Below are 27,466 nucleotides of genomic sequence, written 5' to 3'. Positions count from 1 at the left end.
TTTATAACATTTTGCTGATTTTGTTTAATTTAATTTCATTTATGTTACTTTTTTTGCTCATTTTTATTTTTTGCTATGCTAATAATTTCTCTGGTGTGTTTGCATGTTCAAAATATTTTTGTTTCATTCTTTAACCTTCCACTCTATTTCATAATTAATAATCATTGAGTATTTTGTTTGTAATAATTTTATTGCTTGCTTTGTGGATTCTTTATTTGGTAACCTATTAATTCTCTTTCTTTCTTCATTAGGGCTTCTAAAATTTCCCTTTTCTTCTTTTCTCTCAGTTCTATATGTTTTTTGCTGCATGTATAAACCCCTCATAACTACTCTACTGGCATCCCATACTATCTGTGCATTTGTCCCTTTATTGAGATTTAGCTCAAAATAACCCCTTAATACATTTTGTAAAAAGCTCTGATTGTCTAATAAATCTTCATTTAATCTCCATCTGAAAGTGGATTGTTTTTCATTTTGCAATTCTAGAAATAGAGGATTATGATCTGATATTGTTCTTATTTCTGTTTTCCTCACCTCTAATTCTAATTCTTTTGACATCTGAATTGCATCTATCCTTGCACTGCTTTCATGCACATGTAAATGGAAAGTGAATTCCCTATCTGATAGATTTTTATTTCTCCAAATTTCTATCAAATCCAAATTGTCTACCATTTCACAAAACATTTTTGGGAGTCTGCCTTCTTTGGTATCTGTTTTCCTAATTGTTCTATCCATTTCCAGTGGAAAAACCCCATTCAAATCACCCATCAATATCATTTCCTGATCTGCAAATTCCAATAAGTCTGTTTCTAATTTCTAATAGAACTCTGTTTTTTCTCATTAGGGGCATAGATTCCTATTAATATAATTTTTTCACCTTGACCTGCAACCTGTACCACTATTCCTCTTCCTTGTTCATCTTTAAAAACTTTTGGTTTAATATAAAAAACCCACTTCGTGTCATTTGGATTTATCTGCTTTTATAAAATCCATTACTTTTTTTAAAATTAGAACTCTTTTATGTTTACTCGCTATATGTGTTTCTTGAAGACAAATTACATGAAATGAATTGGGTTTCACTTTTGGTATTTTTGGTAAGATATTCTGCTTTAAAAGTCTTCAATATTGTTTATGTTCTCTTTGCTGGCTCAATACAGTTCTGAATTATACCTTACAAATTGCTTTATTATGTCTTTCGGATTATTTAAAACTTTCCCTTCTATATTTCATTTATTTATTAAGTTCATGTCTTGTTTTTTCTTTAGCTGCCATTCCAGCAGGTTGCCTGGCTGGCAAAATCAAAAAGTTTCTGCCATAGCATTTTAATCTTCCATTCAATTTCTTGATTTACCAACATCAAATATTGTGTTTATAACATTTTTATGGTTTGTTTTACTGATTCTTTTCCAGGTTTTTTAATCAATTCTTTTTCATTTTTAATCAATTCTTCCAGCAGTTCTCATTTGTTTGTTTTTGTTCTCTCATCTTTTTTTGGAAAGCATTTTGTTGGATCAAAAAAACCCCACATTACCACTTTACTTAAATCCCAGACAACCTTCAGATCCACTCCTTGATTTAAGTTTAACTCAAAATAGTTTTCAAAGCTTTTCCAACTTTGTGTAAAATTGTTTGGCTATCAAGAAGTCCATCATTTAAACTTCACCTAAATGTGTGGTGGTTTTTTTCACCTTTCAATTCCTGTAATACTGGATTGTGATCCGAACGTGTCCTTGGTTGTATCTCTACTTTTTTTGTTCTCAATGATAATTCATTAGATATCCACATCAAGTTGGTTTGTCTAGCAGATTGCTTTGGTGCTGTAAAAAAGTAATTTCTCTATCCAGTGGGTGTTTAAATCTTCATATATCAATCAAGTTAAAGTTCACCATTTTAAAGAAAGTTACAGGTAGTCTCCCCTCCTTAGATCTACTAAATGGTGAACATCTGGTAATGTATTGTGAGGAAGCCACTTTCAGCCTGAGGGCTGGTATCTTAATGAAAACAGCTCTGGTTGCTGCTAGAAAAGGGACAAACACAAAATTGAAAGGCATTTGGAGCTTTAGGCATGGTAATTTGGCACAGTATGTAATAGTGACATCATATGACATTGATTGACAGACAGGTGGGGCGAATGGAGAGACCTGGAAATCCCCGGCTTTCAATTGATTTTTGGAATCATAAGAAGAGTCTGAGTGCTAGATCACGTGAAAAGTCCATCCAGTACTGTATCCTGACCACTCCATGGCCAACCAGATGTCTACGGGAAAATCCTATTATTTCCTCCAGCTATTCAGTAGATGCCAAAGCACTCAAAGCAGATAGTCTAAAAATAAACATCAATAAATGTTATGAAGCAAGATATTTCTTTTCAGCATACACCAAGTAACTTGAGATTTCAGCTGCAATATATCAAGTAAATTCTCCATCTGATCTTATCAGCTGATCTAATTACAGATATTACAACCAACCCTTTTCTTCCACAAAGTGGATTGCCCCAAATTTGGTTTACCCCATAAAATATATATAGAGAGAACATATGGATCAAACCCATAACTGATGTTTGCAAATGCTTACTGAAGTCCTATAAACTAGATATCCAGGAGCTTAGAGAGAAATAGAAAGCAAAAATGAGAATGCTAGATTATATAAAACATTTTTAAATACCTTTGAATACATATGGAACATCTTTTTGGTTTAAGATGGAGATTGATCCAGCAAAAGAAATAGATATTCATTTCAGTTATATTGGACTCAACAATGTCTTTACGGGAAATGCTTGTCTAATACTGATAGACGCCAAAGTTTAATGTTGGAAATGCCTCATTGAGACATATTTTTGGCCAGAAGGTGTTGTCCATTTCAACTTTGTACTGATGAAATCCTTGACATTTGTAGATGTGCATTTATTTTAAAAAATATGATCCTGTAATAGGGAGATTAAGTGCAGAACAACAAAAGCCAATTGTGTGAGCTTTCATGCTTGACAAGAGACTAATACTCTGAGCTTAGAAGGGAAAACACCCACCATCCTACCAATGTTAATCCAGAATGTGGCAGCTAGACTGGTGACTGGGAGTGGCTGCCGAGACCATATCACCCTGGTCCTGAAAGATCTTCATTGACTCCCAGTATGTTTCTGAGCACAATTCAAAGTGTTGGTGCTGACCTTTAAAGCCCCAAACAGCCTCAGTCCTGTATACCTGAAGGAGCATCTCCACCCCAATTGTCCAGCCCGGACACTGAGGTCCAGCACCAAGGGCCTTCTGGCAGTTTCCTCGCTGCGAGAAGTGAGGTTACAGGGAACTAGGCAGAGGGACTTCTCAGTAGTGGCGCCTGCCCTGTGGAACGCCCTCCCAGCAGATGTAAAGGCAATAAGCAACTATTTTACTTTTAAAAGACAACTGTTTAGGGAAGTTTTGAATGCTTGATGCTATATTGTTTTTAATATTCTGTTGAAAGCCGCCCAGAGTGGCTGGAGAAACCCAGCCAGATGGGCGGGGTACAAATAAATTATTATTATTATTATTATTATTTGTTCATAGTCGTTAAAATAGCTTGTTGTTTCACAGATCCAACTGAGAGGATTCGTGCAGCATTCAAAGAGCGTTCAGCAAGAGCAAAACAAATTTGTGGTCTGTATACTGCACAGTCATATGGGATGAGGTTTCTCATAAAGTAGAGGAATGCATGGGAAAGGGGATGGAGAGACAGGCAGGGAGTGGAACCAGTCATGTTGTGCCAGGGAGGAGTGCGGAGAAAAGCCCAAACAGCTCTTTGGGTGCCAGAGATCCACAAAGCCCCATAGGGACCACAGGATCCAGCCCACTCTTTGCTGCTAGCTGTGGTGTTCCTTTACTGTGTGCAGTCAGGAGTGCCTCCACCATTAGGCAGAATGAGACAGTTGCCTCAGGTAACAGGTGCTGGGGTGGGAAGAGATGCACCTTCTCAGTTAATCTGCTGCCCCATCAGCAGCATTGAAAACAGAACCCATGGCTAGCCCAGTTCAGCTTCTGTATGTGGAATTATGTGTTCGGAGGGAGCATCTTGTCATTTGCCTAGTGGGCAGAAAGTCCTCTAGTATCAAAGGCTACTGTCTTCTGATCCAGACATTGGTCCGAAAAGCTTCCTCCACCTGCTTACCCACCCAGATTACCCCCCCCCTTGAATAGTTGACTGTCTCTGGCTGATGGCTGCCACAGCATATGGAAACCCTTTTTCCTGGAGTGGCAATGGTATGTTGGATAGTTGCTGTTTAGTTGTTTAGTCGTGTCTGACTCTTCATGACCCCATGGACCAGAGCACACCAGGCACTAATGTCTTCAACTGCCTCCCGCAGTTTGGTCAAGCTCATGTTGGTAGCTTCGAAAACACTGTTGGCTACTGATGGCTAAATCAGAATTTTCTTTCTTCAAGCATCTGCTTTTCGGGACGCAGTTACCTTCTTAAAATCTCCAACGGGTGAAAGATTTATCGTACTTGAGATTTTCATCCTTACTGCCATGACACTGCTGCTTTTCCTTCTATGTAAGTACATAATTAGCATACTGGTACTTTGCAACTAATGTCACGGACTTTGCTTCAGTGCCAATAGCATTTCCAAAAAGAGATGGCAGGATCCACCTTCCATTTACCCCTTTCATCTCTCTTTGGTTTCTAGGGAAGAGTTGCAGCTGTCACACATAGAGAGCAATGGCACTGTTTTGTTCTCCCTGTATAAGTGAGTTCCAGCACTTGGAACAGAAGCATAGGCTAACATGAGTCCCTGGGACACCCTGGACAATTACCTTTCCCAGTTGCAATTCTCTGCTCCTTTCCCAACTAATCCTCATTTTCTTGTGGGAGAGCCCTGTGACGGAAAAGGTTGAGTCATGAAGTGCCCCCCCCCCTCGCCAGCAAACACTTAACTAACAACAGCGCCTGATTGGCCAGCATTCCAAGTGGCGTGAGGGAGTGGGAGAGGAATTCGGTCTGTGAGTTGGATTCTGTCAGGAGAGTTTGTTCTGACAGGTGGTAAAGCTGAGGAGAGCCGAGAACTCTCAGGATATGCTCTTAGGTTCTGAATCGCAGAACTCTGTTAAAATAGACAAGACACAGTTCCACAAGCTGTTTACAGGGAAAAGGGGTCCTCGGAGGGGATACTCTGACAGGAAAGGGCAGTAGTGATTCCAAGGCCAAGGAGGATGTGAGGGTCTGTAAGGAAACAGGGTGGCACTGTGGTGTAAAACAACAGAGTCTAGGGCTTGCCGATCAGAAGGTCGGCGGTTCGAATCCCTGTGAAGGGGTGAGCTCCCGTTTCTCAGTCTCTGGTCCTGACAACCTAGCAGTTCGAAAGAACACAGTGCAATTAGATAAATAGGTACAGCTCTGACGGGAAGGTAAACAGCATTTACTTCCGCTGCTCTTGTTCTCCATAAGCAGCTTAGTCATGTTGGCCACATGACCTGGAAGCTGTACACCGGCTCCCTCAGCCAGTAAAGTGAGGTGAGCCCCGCAGCCCCAGGGGTCCCTTTATCTTTTACCTTTAAGGAAACAGTCCAGTTAGAATCGCAAGTTCCTGAAACGTGTGTGTAGAAGTCTGATCTATGAAAGATGAGTAAAAGGAAGTAACCTTAAGCCAGCACAACATACAGCCTATAACTTGAATGAGTATACGTTTTAATGAAAATTAACAGCATTGCGCAGTGAATAACCTCACTGTTTGTTACATTTCTGTGGAAGAAGAACCAAAACTCCTTGTTTACATCTGTTATAATAAAGTTTGTTTATAACCTGTTTTCCCAAAAGAAAAACCCACTGTTGCTCAGGATTCATTTTCAATGGGGGAATTCACCTGAGGGAAGGGAAACTGAGGGCTGGTGCAGTGGTGCCAGGGAGAGAGATTGTGCCATTGCGTCACCGCAGCCCCATTCCTGGTCCTCGCCACCCTGCCCTCTGCTAGGGCTCCAGTCCCTTGAAGGAAAGTGTTTAGGGAAGACAGGCTGCAAAGGATAAGGCCATAGCCAAAGTGGGTGGGTCCAGAGCCTATGTAAAGATGGAGATATATGCAGGGCTTTTTTCAGCCAGAATTCATCAGGACTCTGTTCCAGCCCTTCTCAGGTGGGCGCCATTGCCATTCTAAGAGAACAAAGGGGGCATTCATGGTGAGTTCCAGTGCCTCTTTTTCTAGAAAATTAGCTCTGGATAGATGAACTCATGACCTTTTTGCCTAGCTAATTCGTTTTTAAATGGCACTCCAAAGTAAGCAAAGCTCAGGGGGAGGGAACCAAATGATCCAATTATTTGCATATTTTAAGCATACAGTAGGGCATGAGGCAGCTTGGCAAATGCAAGTGTGTAGGACAAAGAGGACAGGTGTATCTAGAAAAACAAAAATCTAAAGCTCTCTAAGGAAGGCCAACACCCTGATGACAGAAGCAACAGGCCAAATGTAAACAGGACATCAGACCACCAGGGCAGCCACAATCAAGGCACAGGGAACCTCAATATAAGGCCTGAGAGCAGAAAATATTAATAGAAGTCATATTCATGTTTTTGTTGATTTTATTTTTTATTTGCCCTTCTCCCTAAACTCTCAGGGCACATTACAAGTCAGGAATATAAATTAAATATTAAAATCAGTTTGAAACCAAGTATCCCCTCCCTCAGCTCACCACACTAGTCTGCTAGAACACAATTTGTTCATTTCTTTTCTACCTACCTCCTTTTTAGATCAGAAGGAAATGAAAAGAAGAGCTGATTTTGAAGTGGGATTGAAAATGATTCGAAGCGTTGTTGTTGGGATTGATCCAAAATATGAGGACATGGATGGTAAGCATTTTATATACAAATCCTCACTTTTGCCAGAACATGTTTAATTTAATCAGACTTCAATTCCTGTAGTTCAATTTGGGATTCATATTGTGTGAGCAATACATACATTCAATGAAAGTCATCACCCAATAGAGTTTATCACTTTTTCATTGCTCAGCAGGAAGAAAGGCAGATGGTTGTGATTCTCACATCTCCTCACTAGAACTGCTGTCCTCCCCCATCACACTGTAATTCACAAAGTTTGTGCTAGTGCTAGATTATAGCACTAGCACAAAGGAACATTGCCCCCAGTTCTCCCTGCATGCCGTCACCAAAACTGCTCTCCGGGGTGGGGGGAAACTTCAGAACAGATTGGAGGGAAAGGGGCTGAAGATTGCATTGCACAAGGAGAAATTCCTGCATTGACATAATGTCCTTAGAATTATGTGGAATGCAACCCAGTATTCATCAGAAAAAGAGTTTCGGTGCCTCTATTTTCTTAGATCTCACAAAGCATAATTGAAAACTTTGTATATTTGGCTTTACTGTGGGACTCGAGGAAGGAATTGGTTTGTGACCCTGTGATTCCCAGCAGAAAAGGAGGACATAGGAGGGGAACATAAGAGATACTTCATGAGTCACTTTTAATATGAGAATAGGATAGTGGATTGAATGGGTCTTTGGTCTGATCCAGCTCCAGGGGTCTTCCGAGGTTTTCCATTGGTGATCTCAGCCACAGAGAATCAAGTCTGCCCTCATATTCATAAGAACCCCACCCTGGAGCTCTGCTTCCTGTTTTAGGCTTGAGTGTTCCAAAATGTTTGAAAATGGTTTCTTAATATTTGCAGATTGTTATTTCAGATATTCCTGCCTTAAACTGTTTCAAATCTTTCAGACTTCCAAATACTCGCTGTTGCTTATAACAAATCAGAGGAAATGCAGTATCTTGACAACAAAAATGATGAACTACAAAAGGAAATTGGTAAGATACCCTACGATGCTGAAGAATTATAGTGCAGCGTGAACCTGCCCTGAGTCTGCACCAGCTGAAAGCCCCTCCTCTAGCTGAAAACTCTTAGAGCCAGAGCAGAGAGCTGCCCTCCTTTGCAGGTCAGCTAAAAGAAGTGTTACTAGCCCAAGGTCACCCAGCAGCTGTATGTGGAGGAGCGGAGAGGCGAACCTGGTTCACCAGATTATGACTCTCCCGCTCTTAACCCCTACACCACACTGTAGCTTTACTGTCACTTGGTAGGCTCGAGGATGAGCCCTCACCAGTAGTCCATTGCATTCAACTGGATTTTTCCTCCTCTCGCATTCAAGCTATCTCCCAGCTTCTTTTTTTCCACCCAAACCTCTGCAGTTCACCAGGGGGCCAAACAGGCTCCATGAAGCGGGAGAGGGTGCTCAGGGCCAATTGTGTCAATGGCCCAAGCCAAGGTGTTAAGGAAGAAAGCAACTATCTGACTTTCAGAAGACATCTGTTCAGGGAAGTTTTTAATGGTTGGACTCCAATTGTGTTTTATTTTGCTGGAATTCGCCAAGAGAGGCTGAGGAAAACCCAGTTAGATGGGCAGCATATTATCAAGTATTGTCGCCACTGTCATCATCATCATCATCATCATCATTCAGTTGTTCCACAGCTTGGCCAAAGCTTGGCAGGAGCACCACCCACTTTCAGATCAGCTGGAAAATCCTCCAGAGGCATATGGAGCCCCACTGGATCCATCCTGTCAACTCAGGCAGGGAGACTGCTGGGCAGCAAAGTGGGTAGTAAACTAGCAGAATCCCTCATCTGTCCCAATTGTCCAATGCCAGGAACACACACTCTAGATTCCCCTCCCACATACAGATTTCTCAGGAGACAAATGAGGTGATCCGGCACTCCCATTTCTTTAAGAACTTGCCATTGTTTGCTGTAGTCGACAAAGTCAAATGCTTTTGCGTAGTCGATGAAGCAGAAGTAGATGTTTTTCTGGAACTCTCTAGCTTTCTCCATAATCCAGCGCATGTTTGCAATTTGGTCTCTGGTTCCTCTGCCCCTTCGAAATCCAGCTTGCACTTCTGGGAGTTCTCGGTCCACATACTGCTTAAGCCTGCCTTGTAGAATTTTAAGCATAACCTTGCTAGCATGTGAAATGAGTGCAATTGTGCGATAGTTGGAACATTCTTTGGCACTGCCCTTCTTTAGGATTAGGATGTAGACTGATCTTCTCCAATCCTTTATATCTTTTCCCATTAACATTTACCATATCTCTTAGTACTCTTTAGATTTGATTGATCAAATATAAATCATCACTTAAACTCAATATCTTAAGATATTCTTAAACAATTAAATCATTCGCTACAAAACTTCTTCTAAACAATTTTATCTAACATTAACAAGCTAAAGCCAATTCTATTAACTAATTCTGCTCAAATATTCAATTTTACATTATTTACTAAATAATCCTTAAATTTCTTCCAATCCTGTGACACCTTCTCCTCGCTCTGGCCTCGGATTCTCACGGTCAGCTCGGCGAGTTCCATATATTGCATTAACTTCATCTGCCATTCTTCCACTGACGGGTTCTCTTCACCTTTCCAGTTTCTTGCAAGTAATATTCTAGCAGCTGTTGTGGCATACATAAAAAACACTCTATCCTGCCTGGGTATCTCTTCATTGGTCATGCTCAAGAGAAATGCCTCTGGTTTCTTGCTAAAGGTAATTTTCATTACCTTCTTGAGTTCATTATAAATCTTGTCCCAGAAAGCATTTACCCCTGGACATGACCACCACATATGGTAAAAGGTACCTTCCATAGATTTACATTTCCAACACACATTTGTCATTTTAGGATTCATTTTAGCTATCTTAACTGGTGTCAGATACCATCTATAAATCATTTTCATAATGTTTTCTCTTAAACTATTGCATGCCGTAAAATTGATACCTTCTTTCCACAATCTCTCCCAGTCATCTAACATAATATTATGACCCACATCTTTCGCCCAATCTATCATTGTCGATTTAACCAATTCATCTTTAGTATGCCACTCTAGCAACAAGTTATACATCCTGGAAAGGTTTTTAGAGTTCACTTCAATCAATTCTGTTTCCAGTTTTGATTTATCCGTTTGAAAACCAATCTTCTTGTCTGCTTTAAAAATCTCATATATTTGATGATATTGCAGCCAGTCGGCGACTTCGCCTTTCACTTGGTCATAGCTTTTCAACTTAAACGATTCACCTTCTTGCTGCAATATATCAGCATATCTTAACCATCTTATAGGCATATTCGGTCTCTTATAGGCCTTGGCCTCCACTGGGGAAATCCATCTAGGAGTCTTTCTCTCTAACAAATCTTTATACCTCATCCAAACCTGATACAGGGCTTTTCTCACTATATGGTTCTTAAAAGTCTTGTGGACTTTCACCTTGTCATACCAAAGATAAGTGTGCCACCCAAACATATTGTCAAAGCCTTCCAAATCCAATACATCGGTATTTTCTAATTTAAACCAATCTTTTAACCAGCAAAAGGCCGCTGCTTCAAAGTAAATCTTTAGGTCTGGCAGGGAAAAGCCTCCTCTCTCTTTAGAGTCAGTTAAGATCTTAAATTTAATTCTCGGCTTTTTTCCCTGCCATATAAATTTCGAGAGATCCTTTTGCCATGTCTTAAAACAGTCCAGTTTATCCAAAATTGGAATGGCTTGAAACAAAAACAACATCCTTGGTAAGACATTCATCTTAATGGCGGCTATTCTACCCATCAATGAGAGTTTCAGTCTTGTCCATATTTCCAAGTCTTTCTTTATCTCCATCCACAATTTTTCATAATTGTCCTTGTATAGATTCAGATTTTTTGCAGTGAGATTGATACCTAGATATTTTACTTTCTTAACAAAATTGAGGCCAGTGCCCTCTTGTAGTTTTTGTATTTGCTCTGGTTTCATGTTTTTAGTCAATACTTTGGTCTTCTGTTTATTTAATTTGAAGCCGGCTACATGTCCAAATGATTCAATTAATTCTAATGCTTTGGGGACACTGCTTTCAGGTTCTTGTAGGGATAGCATCAGATCATCTGCGAAGGCGCGTGATTTGTACTCCTTCCCCCCCACCCTTATTCCTTTGATCTGCCTCTCTGTTCGTATCATGTTTAGAAGAACCTCCAGGACCGTAATGAATAATAAAGGGGAGATAGGGCACCCTTGTCTTGTTCCTTTCTCAACTCTAATTTCCTCTGATATCACACTGTTTATTATAATTTTTGCTTTTTGTTCTGTATAGATGGCGTTAATGCCATTTAAGAATCTTTGTCCAACTGCCATCTTTTCCAAATTCTTCTTCATAAATGTCCAAGAGATATTGTCAAAGGCTTTTTCCGCATCTATAAACATTAGTGCTGCATCTGTATTTATGTTTTTTTTCCAGTTTTTCTAAAATATCCACAATAATTCTTGTATTGTTATTTATTTGTCTTCCTGGTAAAAAACCTGCTTGGTCTTTATGGATATAATCTTTCAGCACTCTTTTTAATCTTGTAGCCATGACGTTCACAAAAATTTTATAATCCACATTTAGAAGTGAGATTGGACGATAATTTTTCATTAGAGTTTTATCTGTCTCTGGTTTTGGAATCAGTGTGATAAAGGCTTCTTTCCATGTCTCTGGTGCCCTATCTCCTTCTAGTATTTTATTGCAAACTTCTTTCAGGGGCTGTGATAGCCAGTCTTTCAAAGTCTTATAGTACTTTGCAGTTAATCCATCTGGTCCTGGGGCCTTCCCTACCTGCATGTTGTTAATTGCCTCCTCTATCTCTTGTGTCGATATCGGGTGGTTGAGCATTGTTAGTTTATCCTCTGGGACTTTTTGCAATCCATTTTTTTCCAGAAATCGGTCTATCTCTGATTCTTCTATCTTCTCCTCCCTGTACAATTGTTTATAAAATCCTTGAAAACACCATCTAATTTCCTCTGGATTCTCCACATTTTTTCCATTTACTACTAAGTTGTTGATGACATTTGCTTTCTGTCTTTTCTTCAACTGCCAAGCTAGTAATTTTCCACATTTATTTGCCGATTTGAAGGTCCTCTGCTTCATCATTTTAATTTTCCATTCAATATCTTGGTTCATAATTTTTGCATATTGGGATTGCAAGTATTTAATTTCTTTTTGGATTTTTAAACATTTGGGGTGTCCTCTTAGTTCTTTTTCTTTAACTTTAATCAGTTTCAACAGTCTTTCCATTTCCGCATTTTGTTGTTTCTTCTTTTTTGCTTTTTCACTTATGAGGAACCCTCTCATTACCGCCTTACTTGCATCCCAAACTATCCTCTTTTCTACTTCTGTATTTAAGTTGATTTGAAAATACTCTTTCATCTTTTTTGCTGCTCTTTCTACCAGCTTGGTGTCTCTCATCAAAGCATCATCCATTCTCCATCTGAAAGAATCCTTGGAAACCATTTTTAAATTCACTTGTACAGGGTTATGGTCCGAATATGTCTTTGGGCCGATTTCTGCTTTTTGTATTTTCGGTGCCAATTCATTCGAAACCCAGATATAATCTATTCTCGACCATGACTGCTGAGGTTCACTGAAATAAGTTGCCTCTGTTTCGGTGGGGTTTCTTAACCTCCAAGCATCCACCAAGTTCAAATTATCCACCATTTCAAAAAAAGTCTTTGGAAGTTTCCCATCATTTGTTAATTTAGCTCTTTGCGATCTGTCCATTAATGTGGAAACTGCTCCATTAAAATCTCCGAGGCAAACTATTTTATAGTCCAAATAATCCAACAGCAGATCATGTATGTTTTTGTAAAAAATTGACTTTCCATCATTTGGTGCATAAAGTCCCAGAATCAAAAAAAATTCGCCTTGTACTTTAATTTCAACAGCGATGTATCTCCCTTCTTCATCTTTAAATAACTGTCTTGGGCTGTATTTTTCCTTTACATAAATTATGACTCCTCTCTTCTTGACTTTATCCGATGATATGAATTCTTGGCCTAGTTTTTTGTTTTGTAATATTCTTCTATGTCGTCGAACTATATGGGTCTCCTGTAAGCATATTATGTCCAAATTCTTCTTCTCCAAACTATAAAAAACTCTGCGTCTCTTTGGTCTCTGGTTCAATCCCCGAACATTCCACGTCATCAGTTTGAGCGCCATTTTCCTTTGCTTTTTTACTCTCCTCCTCCAGATGCCTCTGCTTTTTTGCCTTCTTCCGGGTCTTTTTCACTTGGTCCTGGTACCCCTGGCGGTGGAAATGTTCCTGGAAGTCGATAGAAAAAAGCTGGATCAAGTGCTGAACCTTTAAAATCTTCCAAGTATTTGTCCAGAAATTTTTGCTTTTCAGCCGGGGATTTTATCCTTATCTTCTTTTCTTTGAACGTAAATGCAAGGCCTTCCGGGAATTCCCAACTGAAGGGGATATTTCTTCTTCTTAGCTCTGTTGTTAAGTCGTTATACGACACTCTTTTGTCCAGGAAAAATTTGGGGATATCTTTATAAAGAATGACTTTGTTCTGCTGCACCACCAGGTTATTCTTGTAATGTAGATCCAGAAAGTAGTCTCTGTCGTATCTGTTGTTCAACACAATCAGACAGTCACTGACTGTCTTAGTGCTTTTCTTTCCTCTGGATCCTCTGGGTCCAAACCTGAAGGCCTTCACTATGAGGGCTGAGACGTCTTCCTCTTCCAAATGCCAAAATGTTGAAAATTGATTCACTATAAAAGCTTTTAAGCTGTCACCTTCCAATTCTGGAAGACCTCTTAGGCGGATGTTCCCCTCTCTCTGGCGGAGTTGAAGAAAAGCAAGAGATTCTTCTATACTTCTCTGTTGTGTTCCAATCCTTTCTATTTTCTCCAAATCAATATTGTCCAATTTCTCCTCCACCGTTTTTATTTTTTCCTTGACTACTTTAAATTCCTCTGAATCCTTCTTTAAGACTGTCACCTCTTGACCAATTTTATTAATTTCTTCTCTGTTTTTCCTTACGTTTTCCTCAATTGCTCCAATGGATCTCTCCAATCTTTGGGTGGAATCCTTAATTTCAGCTTGAAGTTTGTCTGTTGCAGAGTTTACTGTTGTGTGCGTTTGCTTCACCTCCTCAGATACTTTTTTCAGGCCTTCTGTCACTTCCGCAATACTTGCAGTTAGTTTTTCAATGGCTGCAGCCATTTGCTCCTGTGTTGTTAAAGAAAAAGAACTTTCCCTTTGAGTTGTTTTAGCTCTAGTGCTATCTTGCATTTCTTGGGCACCCTGCAGCTGGAGTCTCAAGGTCACCTCAGTTTTTGTAATTGTCCCAGACATTCACAGCAGAAAGCCAACAGTCCCAAAAGTAAACACCAGGTGGCCAGCAGTTCAGTCCCGAGAACAAAGAGACTGCTGAGCCAGGAGTCCCAAGTAGTTCCAACCATCCATAATATAGGCAAAGAAATCACAAGTTTAAAAAGTTTCAGTTCCTTCCAAAGTCAAAAGTCAAGAACAGTAAATTTTTAAGCAGTCCAAGGCAGTAATTGTATCATTCCTTGCAGTGTAGCCACCAAATCCTCTAAGCAAAACTGGCTGCAGCCGGCTACAAAAGAAGTTAAAATGTCTCCTCTGGTAAACAGTCACTAAAATAAATGGCAACAATGTAACGCAGCCCGCTTCCGACCCGGAATCCTAATCCAGAGGGCGAGCGGTGTCTTCTTTTATCATAATTCTTAATAATAAGTCTTTACCAACAGTCCAAGCAACTTTTAAACCACTTTTAAAAAGTTCGGCAGAACTAGTAAACTTTTTTCCGTTATTCGCGGCTTAGCTCTTTTACCGGTACCCTGCTCTGTTAAGCAGTTCAAAGAGAGCGGGCTTCCTTTAAAGTCTTTCACTGTAAGTCTTAAGTCTTCAAAAATTTCCAATCCAAGTAGCTAAATTTTACTTACAGAGTTCTTTTGAAGTTTCTAGGAAGGAAGTGCTGGGTGCTCGGATCTGACGGGATCGCTGCTTTGTTCTCCAGGGGCAGCTGTCTCTTCAGCTCCGTGCCGTTGCCCCGCTCGCTCGGTTTTCCCCCTTACGAGGGTCTACCGAGAGCGGGGGCGACACGTCTGGAGCCCACAAGACGCAGGTCCACGGGACGCTCTTCCCGTGGCTTTAAGGGGCCCGCGGCGCAGGCACGGTAACCCCTAAAGCCCCTTGGAGAACCGGAGCTCTTCAGCTCCCGTCCGCCATTGACCGGCACCAAACCGGAAGTGTTGTTAGCAAGGCTTTCTAAGGCCCATTTGACTTCACTCTCCAGGATGTCTGGCTCAAGGTCAGCAACCACATTACCTGGGGTGTATGAGACCTCCATATCTTTCTGGTATAATTCCTCTGTGTATTCTTGCCACCTCTTCTTGATGTCTTCTGCTTCTGTTAGGTCCTTTCCACTTTTGTCCTTAATTGTGGTAATCTTTGTACGAAATGTTCCTTTCATATCTCCAATTTTCTTGAACAGATCTCTGGTTTTTCACATTCTGTTATTTTCCTCCATTGCTCATTTAGAAAGGCCCTCTTGTCTCTCCTTGCTATTCTTTGGAAAGCTGCATTCAATTTCCTGTATCTTTCACTATCTCCCTCGCATTTTGCTTGCCTTCTCTCCCCCGCTATTTGTAAGGCCTCATTGGACAGCCACTTTGCTGTCTTGCATTTCTTTTTCATTGCGATGGTTTTCGTTGCTGCCTCCTGTATAATGTTACGAGCCTCCATCCACAGTTCTTCAGGCACTCTATCCACCAAATCTAGGTCCTTAAACCTGTTCTTCACTGCAACTGTGTATTCATAAGGGATTTGATTTAGATTTAATCTTACTGGCCCAGTGGTTTTTCCTACTTTCTTCAGTTTAAGCTGGAATTTTGCTATAAGAAGCTGATGATCAGAGCCACAGTCAGCTCCAGGCCTTGTTTTTGCTGAATGTATAGAGCTTCTCCATCCTTGGCTGCAGAGAATATAATCAATCTGATTTCGATGTTGCGCATCTGGTGATATCCATGTGTAGCGTCGTCTCTTGTGTTGATGGAAAAGAGTGTTTGTGATGACCAGCCTGTTCTCCTGACAGAACTCTATTAGCCTTTGCCCTGCATCCTGTTGGAGGATGGATGGCGGCTAACAGATTGAGGTTGAATCCTGACAAGACAGAAGTACTGTTTTTGGGGGACAGGAGGCGGGCGGGTGTGGGGGACTCCCTGGTCCTGAATGGGGTAACTGTGCCCCTGAAGGACCAGGTGCGCAGCCTGGGAGTCATTTTGGACTCACAGCTGTCCATGGAAGCGCAGGTTAATTCTGTGTCCAGGGCGGCTGTCTACCAGCTCCATCTGGTACGCAGGCTGAGACCCTACCTGCCCGCAGACTGTCTTGCCAGAGTGGTGCATGCTCTGGTTATCTCCCGCTTGGATTACTGCAATGCGCTCTACGTGGGGCTACCTTTGAAGGTGACTCCAGAATGCGGCAGCTAGACTGGTGACTGGGAGTGGCCGCCGGGACCACATAACACCGGTCCTGAGAGATCTGCATTGGCTCCCAGTACGTTTCCGAGCACAATTCAAAGTGTTGGTGCTGACCTTTAAAGCCCTAAACGGCCTCGGTCCTGTATACCTGAAGGAGCGTCTCCACCCCCATCATTCAGCCCGGACACTGAGATCCAGCGCCGAGGGCCTTCTGTCGGTTCCCTCACTGCGAGAAGCAAAACTACAGGGAACCAGGCAGAGGGCCTTCTCGGTAGTGGCGCCCGCCCTGTGGAACGCCCTCCCATCAGAAGTCAAGGGAATAAACAACTACCTGACATTCAGAAAATACCTAAAGGCAGCCCTGTTTAGGGAAGTTTTTAAACTGTGACTTGTATTGTATTTTGGTATTTGTTGGAGGCCACCCAGAGTGGCTGGGGAGACCCGGCCAGATGGGCGGGGTATAAATAATAAATTATTATTATTATTATTATTATTATTATTATTATTATTATTATTATTATTTTGAACTCCAAGGCCAAACTTGCCAGTTGTTCCTTTTATCTCTTGACTCCCTACTTTAGCATTCCAATCCCCTATAATGAGAAGATCATCCTTCTTTGGTGTCATTTCTATAAGGTGTTGTAAGTCTTCATAGAATTGGTCAATTTCAGTTTCTTCAGCACTGGTAGTTGGTGCATAAACTTGGATTACTGTGATGTTAAAAGGTCTGCCTTGGATTCGTATCGAGATCATTCTATCATTTTTGAAATTGCATCCCAGTACAGCTTTCGCCACTCTTTTGTTGACTATGAGGGCCACTCCATTTCTTTTACGGGATTCCTGCCAACAGTAGTAGATGTGATAGTCATCCGAACTGAATTCGCCCATTCCCGTCCATTTTAGTTCACTGATGCCTAGGATGTCAATGTTTATTCTTGCCATCTCATTTTTGACCACATCCAGCTTACCAAGGTTCATGGTTCTTACATTCCAGGTTCCTATGCAATACTTTTCTTTACAGCATTGGACTTTCCTTTCGCTTCCAGGCATATCCGCAACTGAGCGACCTTTCGGCTTGGCCCAGCCACTTCATCAGCTCTGAATCTACTTGTACTTGTCCTCCGCTCTTCCCCAGTAGCATGTTGGACGCCTTCCGACCTGAGGGGCTCATCTTCCAGCGTCATATCTTTTATATGCCTGTTGTCTTTGTCCATGGAGTATTCTTGGCAGGGATACTGGAGTGGCTTGCCAGTTCCTCCTCCAGGTGGATCACGTTTGGTCCAAACTCTCCACTATGACCTGTCCATCTTGACCTGTCCATAGCTTCCCTGAGTAATTCAAGCCCCTTCGCCACGACAAGGCAGTGATCCATGAAGGGGAGTAGCACCTTAGCGACCAACTAAGTTTGTTCTTACCAAGAACAAACTTAGTTGGTCTCTAAGGTGCTACTAGTAGGAATTTTTTATTTTGTTTTAGAAATAATTTAAATCTTCACAGACATACAAGGTGGTTCCCCTATCTTGTTTTCTTGTTCTCTTCTCCCTCCATACCTGGCTGACTCAAAGACATCATTTCTAAAAACCTGGATGATGGTTGGATTCATTATGCAATGGCGCTCTATTGGTTTTCTGAAGAGATGGCATCATGGTTTAATTCCAGAAGAATATGTGAGAAGAAAGGTGCCATGCTCATTTCTATAGAAACCATTGCTGAACAGGTGAGCATCAAAGCCAAGTATAGAAAAGGTAGGGGATCTCCTTGAGTCAAAGCGGAAAGTCCTATCCACCTGTATGCAGGCAATACAGCAACTCCAACAATCAAGCCGAGGGGTGGGTGGAGCAGGGAGCAGCTGCTACCATCTGGGACTAACTAAGGTTTCTTGGAGCTGCTGAGCTTTAATGGAATGAAGCTGGTAGTCAGGAAGGAGGTCTTGAAGGAGGAGGAGTAGCTACTTCAAGAGGTATCTATCTCTTGGATTGTCTGTAAATTCTTCCACTGCTCTTTGAGATGTACTGAGTGCTTAGAAAAAAGGCTTCCCTCAGCACCCTAACCCTCTGGCATGAGGGTATCATGCAGATGATTCTAGAGGAGCTTGCAAGGTATATCCCTCTCCCAGCCCCTTAGCCCAGGTAGAGGGACTACTGGGGTGCTGCAGGGCACAGACATGGGTGAGACCCCCTCATCAACCCACCAAACATGCCATAACCAGACTGATTCCAGTAGCTCTGGAACCAGCAAACAAAAATGGATACAGAAATTGGAGTATTTGCCACACAGGGTCACTGTCCCGCTGGATGGTTCCAAGATGAACTGTTTTATAGCACAGTCATTTACAGTATCTGGAAATTTTAACTTCGTGTCATGACTGGAACACATATGTAGCCAGTCTCGGTGGGTGCAGGTGAAGTTACCCTTCACTACAACATTTCCTCTTTGATTCCATCATCAGCATCATCATAAGTTGGATGAGGGGGACAATAGCACATCCTCATTACAATATTATTCTTGGTGCTTGATGCAATCACACTTGGAATACTATGTATAGTTTTGATCACTGCTTTCCCCAAAAATATGGATTTGGCCTTCAAAGGTGACACCGGCGGCTTTTGAAATGTGTTTGTTTTATGCCTGTTGAATGTTTGTAAAAGGCTATCGTAGCTCAGAGAAAGGGACATTGTCTAGAAAGGCTTTGAGAGAAGTGCCTTGCTCCTCATTCCTATGAAGATTTTCTGTTTTTTCTTTCTCCCCACACCTACCCTAGGACTTTGTGGCGAGGAAGGTAAAAGCCGGTGGTAAAGACTATTGGCTTGGACTCGTTAGAGACGGTATTTCGTGGAAATGGCTGTCGGGGACGAAACCAACGAGCAAAACCAGGTAAGTTTTTGAAGCAACATTTGCTAATGTCATGCATTCCAAATAGTTGCAGATTCTGTTTACATAATTGATCCTTTCCCTCTCCAAATATATTTTGCCATGCACTTTTCTCTACTACCAAAGATCTACATATATACTCCTCTATATCTTTGTCCAGGTGAGTGACTGCTGCTTCTCACTAGTGAATGTAGCTGAAGGCATGCTTTTAAATGGTTTTTGCTGCTTAGCCCAGCTTCAAAAGGACTTGCAAGAACCTAAAGCTGAGAAACACCCTCTTTAGGAAAATATTTCTACAGTTATCTGTTAAACAATCTGAATAACCAGCAATTTAAAACCTAAAATAATAGACACAGGTGAAGTAAGTGTGTTAGAAAGGGTAGATGAATCTCACTCTCTTGGATAGAAATTTGAAACATAGACACATAGAAATTTAGAGTTGGATGAGACCCCCAAGAGTCATCTAATCCCTTTACCTTTACCTTTACACCATTATAACTAATATCAATTTAATAGATTCATGGAGAGTTAAAAATGGGGGAGTTCTAGAATACATTTATCACAGAATTTTAAGGCTGTGTAGTGGGACTTGATTCAATAAACAATGGACACTGGAAAATGCAAGGCCTCATCAAAAGTGACGATAAGCGAGGGCCAGATATCTTTATCAACTATTGATAATTGATTACACTATACTTAGAACCACAGCTGTCAACTTTTCCCTTTTCTTGCGAGGAATCCTATTCGGAATAAGGGAATTTCCCTTTAAAAAAGGGGAAATGTTGACAGCTATGCTTAGAATGATCATGTAAAATTTAGATAAGAGATATATGTGAGATATATCATATCATTTCAATCAACTCTATAATAGTTTTTTGGTTATAGATTATATTTTATATTTCGATTGTAAAAGGTAAAGGTAAAGGGACCCCTGACTATTAGGTCCAGTCGCGGACGACTCTGGGGTTGCGGCGCTCATCTCGTTTTACTGGCCGAGGGAGCCGGCGTACAACTTCTGGGTCATGTGGCCAGCATGACTAAGCCGCTTCTGGCGAATCAGAGCAGTGCACGGAAATGCCATTTACCTTCCCACCAGAGTGGTACCTATTTATCTAATTGCACTTTGACGTGCTCTCGAAATGCTAGGTTGGCAGGAGCAGGCACTGAGCAACGGGAGCTCACCCCGCCGTGGGGATTAGAACCACCAACCATTTCAATCAACCCTATAATGGTCTTGTGGTTATAGATTACATTTTGTATTTTAGTTGCAGACTTAGCTATTTTTGTTTGCTGTATAGTGTCATTGCTATCCTCATGCATGGGGTGGGTGATGGATGTGAGATGAAGTGGATGAAGGTGGATGCAAATCTTTGAAGGATTTAATTTGCTCAGAAAAATCACTACTGTGCTAACTTTGCCTCGAGAGAGTAAGGATCTCTCTCCCAAAACTCTCTATCCAACACCCACAATGGTACAGAGCAGATCTGAGGAGGATGTGGGTGCATATGGGGAGGAGAGAGGGGAAGTTCTGTTGCAGAAATGGAAATCCTGGCAATAGCAGAAGAACTCCACTGGATACTGCCCAAACTAAATTGACTGAACGTTCTTGTGTGTACCACTGAGCCTTCCAAAGTGACACCCTCACTTTTTTGCAGTTTCCTATGAGAAATCACTTCATGTGAAAAGAAAATAGACAGTCTTGACCCACAGTTGTTAGAATTCTAAAATATGGGGAGAAAAATCCATCACAATTGTGAGTGGATGTTAAGAGAGAAAAAGCTGAACATCTTTTTAATGGTAGAAGGCACGGGGAGCGGGTGAAGAAGTAGACATCCAAAAAAAGTGCTGCTCTTTCTTTTCTTTTCAGTTTCTGGAAAAGAGGTGTGCCATTGAATGTTGCGAGGCAGGACTGTGTTTACATGCACACTACATGCTGGGGTTCTTATTGCTGGGTACCAGACATCTGTGAGAAAGCTAAACGGTATATATGCAAGAAGGTGCCAAGAGATCCTTGGCTCTAAGAAGACATTTTAAGATGAACGAAACTTGATCCCATGATCTCTACATAAAAGCAAAACCAAGAGATCACCCCACCCTGCTGTTTTAATGCACAATCCACACTCTGCCATCTAGATTATGGGACTCTATGGCATCAGCCCTCAAAAACACCTTGAAAAACCTGATTCTGCAAGCTCAAACGTAGATGGCCACGAAAATAAAGAATGGAAGCGTCCAAACATAGCCTGTTTTCTGTTAAATGTGTTTATTTGCAATGCATACCAATATTTGTTTCCTTACTCTGTGTGTCTGATGCCCCACTGACCCTTCTGATCTCCATGGCCGCTACCTTACAAGGCACATAAGGGCAGCCACACATGCCAGGCAATGAGAATGGGGGCCACCCAGCGCCTGGTGTCTCCTTCTAGCAGACTAATCACAAATACAACTTTGGCTTCATCACTGGGAAATTCTAGCGCCCTTGCTCTCATATAGAGCTAACATTGGGCAACAAACACATTGAACTGCTCTCCATTATTTCTTCAGAACTTGGCTGGGGGCAAGACTGATTTGCTTAAAAAAAAAGTATTCTAGTTACATGTCTTATACTAATATCATTTTTCTTGGGTTTGAGGAAACCTTGTTCAAAACTTTCGTTTCAATCCAGACCCCATCCACATCCATTATTACAAAAATAAAGGAAAAACGCACAGATTACCTGAAACAGCTGGCAGCAGGCTCGGGCAAGGACGGCTGCTGCAAATGGCGCTGAGCCAGCTCAGCCCAGCTCTCTTCCTGCTCTCAGCCATGCAGAGCTGCACCCCACCCATATGTTGTTGGACTCCAGCACCCATTATCCCTAATCACTGGCCACACTGGCTGGGGCTGATGGAAGCTGGGATCCAACAACATCTGGAGGATTGCAGAATCCTGATCTGGGTTGCAGTTTTATAAAATTATGCATGACATGGAGAAAGTGGGTAGAGAAAAGTTTTCATCCCTCTTTCATGACACTAGAACAATGCTGGAAGATTCATCACAGATAAAATAATTACTTCACATATATGAAGGGTGGAGTGGAGAAGGCTGAAGGAAATATATCTGGGGCTGATGTGGAAGAAATGGAAAGGATGCAAAGAGGAGCAGGAAAGGAGGAAGGGAAAGGGACAGAAAGCGAATGAGAATCAGGAGGAGGCTGAAGGAGACCGGCAGCGCAAAAGGAAGGGAATATGCGTAGTGAGGGGAGAGAAAAAGGGCGAGAAAGGGAAAGGGCAAAGGCACGCAGGCGCCTGAGGGAGGGGCAAAAGCGAGAGAGAGAGAGAGAGAGAGAGAGAGACGGGCGGGCGGGGAGGGAGGCTGAGGGAGGCGCGAGAGGGAAGAGTGAAGCCTGACGCAGCAGCGGCAGCACAGTGAGCAGAGTCGTCCCCACCGAAGCCCGCCACTGTGAGCGCACGACAGGTGCTCGTCCTTCACCTCTGGGACAGGAGCTGCCTTGGGCAAGGGGGGGCAAAGGGAGGAACCCGGGCGGCGGGGACAGCAGCCTCCTCCTTCTCCACTGCCTCCCCTCCTTCTCCACCCTTTTCCTCCTGCCCCACTTCTTCCTGGCAGCCCAGGCTGCGACTCCTCTCACCCGGCGCCGATCATTTTTGCTTCGGGCGGGGGCCTGCTGGCTTCTACGGGGGGGGGGAGCTGCCCCGCCTGCCCCCTGGGTACGCCCATGCTCTAGAGCAGATCATTAAGTAAACGGTCTGTGAGCACCTAGAAAGGAACACTGTGATAACTAAAAGTCAGCATGGGTTTCTGAAAAATAAGTCATGTCAGACTAACCTGATCTCATTTTTTTGACAGAATTACAAACCTGGTAGATGAAGGGAATGCTGTGGATATAGCTTACCTTGATTTCAGCAAGGCCTTTGACAAGGTGCCCCATGATATTCTTGTAAAGAAGCTGGTAAAATGCGGGCTAGACAATGCTACCATTCAGTGGATTTGTAACTGGCTGACTGACCGAACCCCAAGGGTACTCATCAATGGCTCCTCTTCATCCTGGAGAGAAGTGACTAGTGGGGTGCCACAGGGTTCTGTCTTGGGCCCAGTCTTATTCAACATCTTCATCAATGACTTGGATGATGGGCTTGAAGGCATCCTGATCAAGTTTGCAGATGACACCAAATTGGGAGGGGTGGCTAATACCCCAGAGGACAGGATCACACTTCAAAATGACCTTAACAGATTAGACAACTGGGCCAAAGCAAACAAGATGAATTTTAACAAGGAGAAATGTAAAGTACTACACTTGGGCAAAAAAAATGAAAGGCACAAATACAGGATGGGTGACACCTGGCTTGAGAGCAGTACATGTGAAAAGGATCTAGGAGTCTTGGTAGACCACAAACTTGACATGAGTCAACAGTGTGATGCAGCAGCTAAAAAAGCCAATGCAATTCTGGACTGCATCAATAGGAGTATAGCGTCTAGATCAAGGGAGGTAATAGTACCACTGTATTCTGCTCTGGTCCGACCTCACCTGGAATACTGTGTCCAGTTCTGGGCACCACAGTTCAAGAAGGATACTGACAAGCTGGAACGTGTCCAGAAGAGGGCAACCAAAATGGTCAAAGGCCTGGAAACAATGCCTTATGAGGAACGGCTTAGGGAGCTGGGTATATTTAGCCTGGAGAAGAGAAGGTTAAGGGGTGATATGATAGCCATGTTCAAATATATCAAAGGATGTCATATAGAGGAGGGTGAAAGGTTGTTTTCTGCTGCTCCAGAGAAGCGGACACGGGGCAATGGATTCAAACTACAAGAAAGAAGATTCCACCTAAACATTAGGAAGAACTTCCTGACAGTGAGAGCTGTTCGGCAGTGGAATTTACTACCAAGGAGTGTGGTGGAGTCTCCTCCTTTGGAGGTCTTTAAGCAGAGGCTTGACAGCCATCTGTCAGGAATGCTTTGATGGTGTTTCCTGCTAGGCAGGGGGTTGGACTGGATGGCCCTTGTGGTCTCTTCCAACTCTATGATTATATGATTCTATGATTCTGTTGTCCTGAATCACACCTTTACAAGGTGTGAATAACTTGGTCTGTCTTGAGGAGTAGCACCCCAGGAGTCTAGCTGGGGCCTCTCCTGGCACGTCTTGCATGATTGATGGCTAGAAGTGGTTGTGGTTGCTTCAATCTGTCCTGTATACCCAGCCAAGGAGAACTGATATTTTAATTCTTTATTGTCAGGGAATGAACTGAACAGGAAGACTCGGAAGTGTCCACTCAGTCGGTTCGCCTCCTCTCAGAAGAGGAGGGAGAGCAGGAAGGTTTGCCCCCTTCCTCCAGCAGTTTCAAGAGGAGAAGAAGACAGAGCTGAATTATAGCTGAATGAAGAAATGCCTAGTTACAAGATAGTGGTGGAGGAGGGGGGAGTGAGAGAGCAGACTGCAGAGACCTCCCTGGAAAGTTTGGGAGATCCTCCTTCTCCAAGGGCTCATCAGTCACTCTGTATTCAGGAACAGAGAATGCAGAGGATTGTGATTCCCAGGACTTTCTGTAGGTACTCAGGATGCTGTTGGGGATGGAAGAGGTGGTCTTCAGAGTAGGCAACATCTCCTTTGCATGGAGACGTGGATTCTTTGTCTTGCAACCAGATAACTGAATAAAATAAATAAATACAAACTTGTTTGTTCTTGTCTTTGATGCTATCAGAGGAGGAGAGGGTTCTCCACTTCTGACAATTATTCATAAAAGGATATCATCTTGGTGGTATATATGATACTTGTGCCTTGTGCCATGGATCCTTGTTCCTAACACTGAAAGAGGAGGTTGTGGAGGTGTTTCATGAGGGAAGAACTGAAGCCGGCTTTCAGAACTTCTGTTGGGATTCCATCCTGTCATGTAGCTTTAGCACATGCTTGAGAGCTGGAATCATAGGGGACTTCTGGTTGAACGCCATTCTGGACAGTCGGGAGAAACCTCAGTTCCGAGGTTTCTCCGACGCTGCAGGGGAAGGGGGAGTCACAACTGCGCTGCGACCCCCCAAGAAACTCCAGGAGGATTGTCCTGGAGACGTGGGATCCGGCGGGTCCCCTGGAGTGCCTCCCTTGCTCTCCGGTAAGCCCTAATAAGGGCTGCTGTGACGAGCGAGGTTGAGGCGAGGGGGCTGTGGATCGTCTGCTGCCTCCGCACCGTGAAGTAGCGGCTGCTGACAGAGAGAGCGTCCAATTTCTCCAAGATTTGGCATCAATTTGGACGATCCACAGCCCCCTCGCCTCAACCTCGGTCGTACTGCTTGAAAAATAGGGGGGAGTGGCTTTAGAATTTGGTTTGCTAGGAATTTAAAAACGGAGGTCAGTTCCTGAGCGTTGAAACAAAAGGAAACAGTGTAACTTTGAATCCGAAGCTGTTGCCTAACTTTGAAACTAAGAAGATTTCTGAAACTGGTTCCCCCAGGGAAGGGAGAGATGAGCTGTGGATTTATTGTGATTGGAACTGGCTTTCAAAAAAAATAGTACTCTTTCTTTCTGGTGGTCCTGAAAGGCTTGGCATGATTAAATTTACGATGGCTGCATTTGCAGCGAAGAAATACGTTTTGACTGCATAAGCTGCTTTTTAAACTTTGGACATGTTTAAAAGAAAATGTTTACAGGAATTTCAGACAAAGACTTTGGAACTTTTGCACCAGTTAATAGTAAAAGTCAACCAGATGAACCAGAAGGTGGAACCTTCGGACTTGGCTTTGCAGGACAATGGATCAGAGACTGATGATGGAAGTTTTGAGGACATAACATATGAGTATACAGAAGAAGAGAAAATCCAGGATAAAAAACCAATGGGAGTTAGCCCACAAAAAGGAAGGAACAATGGGAAAAGGGACAATGGAAAAAGAAGGAAAAATGGGAAAACTGCAGCACAGAAGAAGAAGCGAACAAAGGAACTATTGAAGGCTGTACAGAGCCTTGACAATGTTGACAATGTCTCAAGGACACAAGAGATAAGACAGAAGCAGAAGTCAGTTTCCCAGGACTCTTGGGTTCAGGATTTTGAGAGGGTTGGGGTGGGCTAGAAAAAATGCATATTTGTATGGATATTTTCTCTTTTCATGGTTTTGACAGATGGATGTGGTAATGGTTAAGGTTATGAATTAACAGCCAAAATTTTGGGGACTGGAGGGAGGAAAGGGGTGGAGAAGAGCAAAAATTAATTAAACAAAATTGGTCTATCTAGGGAAAATTTAAATTAGGCTATGGAAGAGTTCGGAATTATTTGTGAGGCAGAGGATATGTTAAATTTAAAAGTAAAATATGTCAGATGAATAAATATTTGTAAAGGTGTTAAGGAAGAATGTTAGATTGTATAAGGTAGTATGGGGAATGAATTTGGATAACTGTGAATTAGGTTTTAATTTGGGATTCAACGGGGGGGATTGAGGAAGTCTCTTAAAAGATGATTTGTGCAAGTTAATTGGTTAAATTGGAAAAGAATTGGTAATTGCTCCAGTGAGAGGGGGGCTTGATCTTTTTGCTCCCCTTGGTGAGAGAAAGGGGGGTAGGGAAAATTTAATCATGTTTTGTAATTTGTTTTAAATTGTAAAATCTTATAATAAATATTATTTTTTTAAAAAAGAGAGAGCTGGAATCATAGGATTGTAGAATTGGAAGGGACTCAGAGGGTCATCTAGTCCAACCCTCTGCAATGCAGGAATCTCAAACTGAAGCCTCCATGACAGATTGCCCTCTAACCTCTGCTTAAAAAGCTCCATTGAAGGAGTCCACAACCTCCGGGGGGGGGGCTTTTCCACTGTTGAACCGCTCCTATTGTCAGAAAGATGTTTAGTTGGAATCTCCTTTCTTGTAACTTGAAACCATGGGTCTGGACTTCTGGGTGCCATGGGAATGGCAGACAGAGCACAAGCCTGATAATTCTGACAGATTCAATCTTCGTGAGGTGGTAGGGGAAGTGCTAAGGCAATGAGCACCCCTAAAAAAACTAAAGAGATCTCTTTAGACCCTTCAGGGTCCTGCAACCTGAAATGTGAGCTCTCTCTCACTCCCCTGGTGTGGTGTAGTGGTTAAGAGCAGTGGACTTGTAATCTGGTGAACCGGGTTCGCGTCTCCGCTCCTCCACATGCAGCTGCTGGGTGACCTTGGGCTAGTCACACTTCTCTGAAGTCTCTTAGCCTCACTTACCTCGCAGGGTGTTTGTTGCGGGGGAGGAAGGGAAAGGAGATTGTTAGCCCCTTTGAGCCTCCTTTGGGTAGTGATAAAATGGGATATCAAATCCAAACTCTTATTCTGCTGCTGCTGCTGCTTTGAAAGGAGCTGGGGGGGGAGATATGATAGAGTTGCCGAGTAAGTGCTCCAACACAACACA

This window comes from Lacerta agilis, chromosome 9 (assembly GCF_009819535.1).
Source record: "Lacerta agilis isolate rLacAgi1 chromosome 9, rLacAgi1.pri, whole genome shotgun sequence".
Lineage (NCBI taxonomy): Eukaryota > Metazoa > Chordata > Lepidosauria > Squamata > Lacertidae > Lacerta > Lacerta agilis.
Note: the sequence above shows the minus strand (reverse complement) of the source record.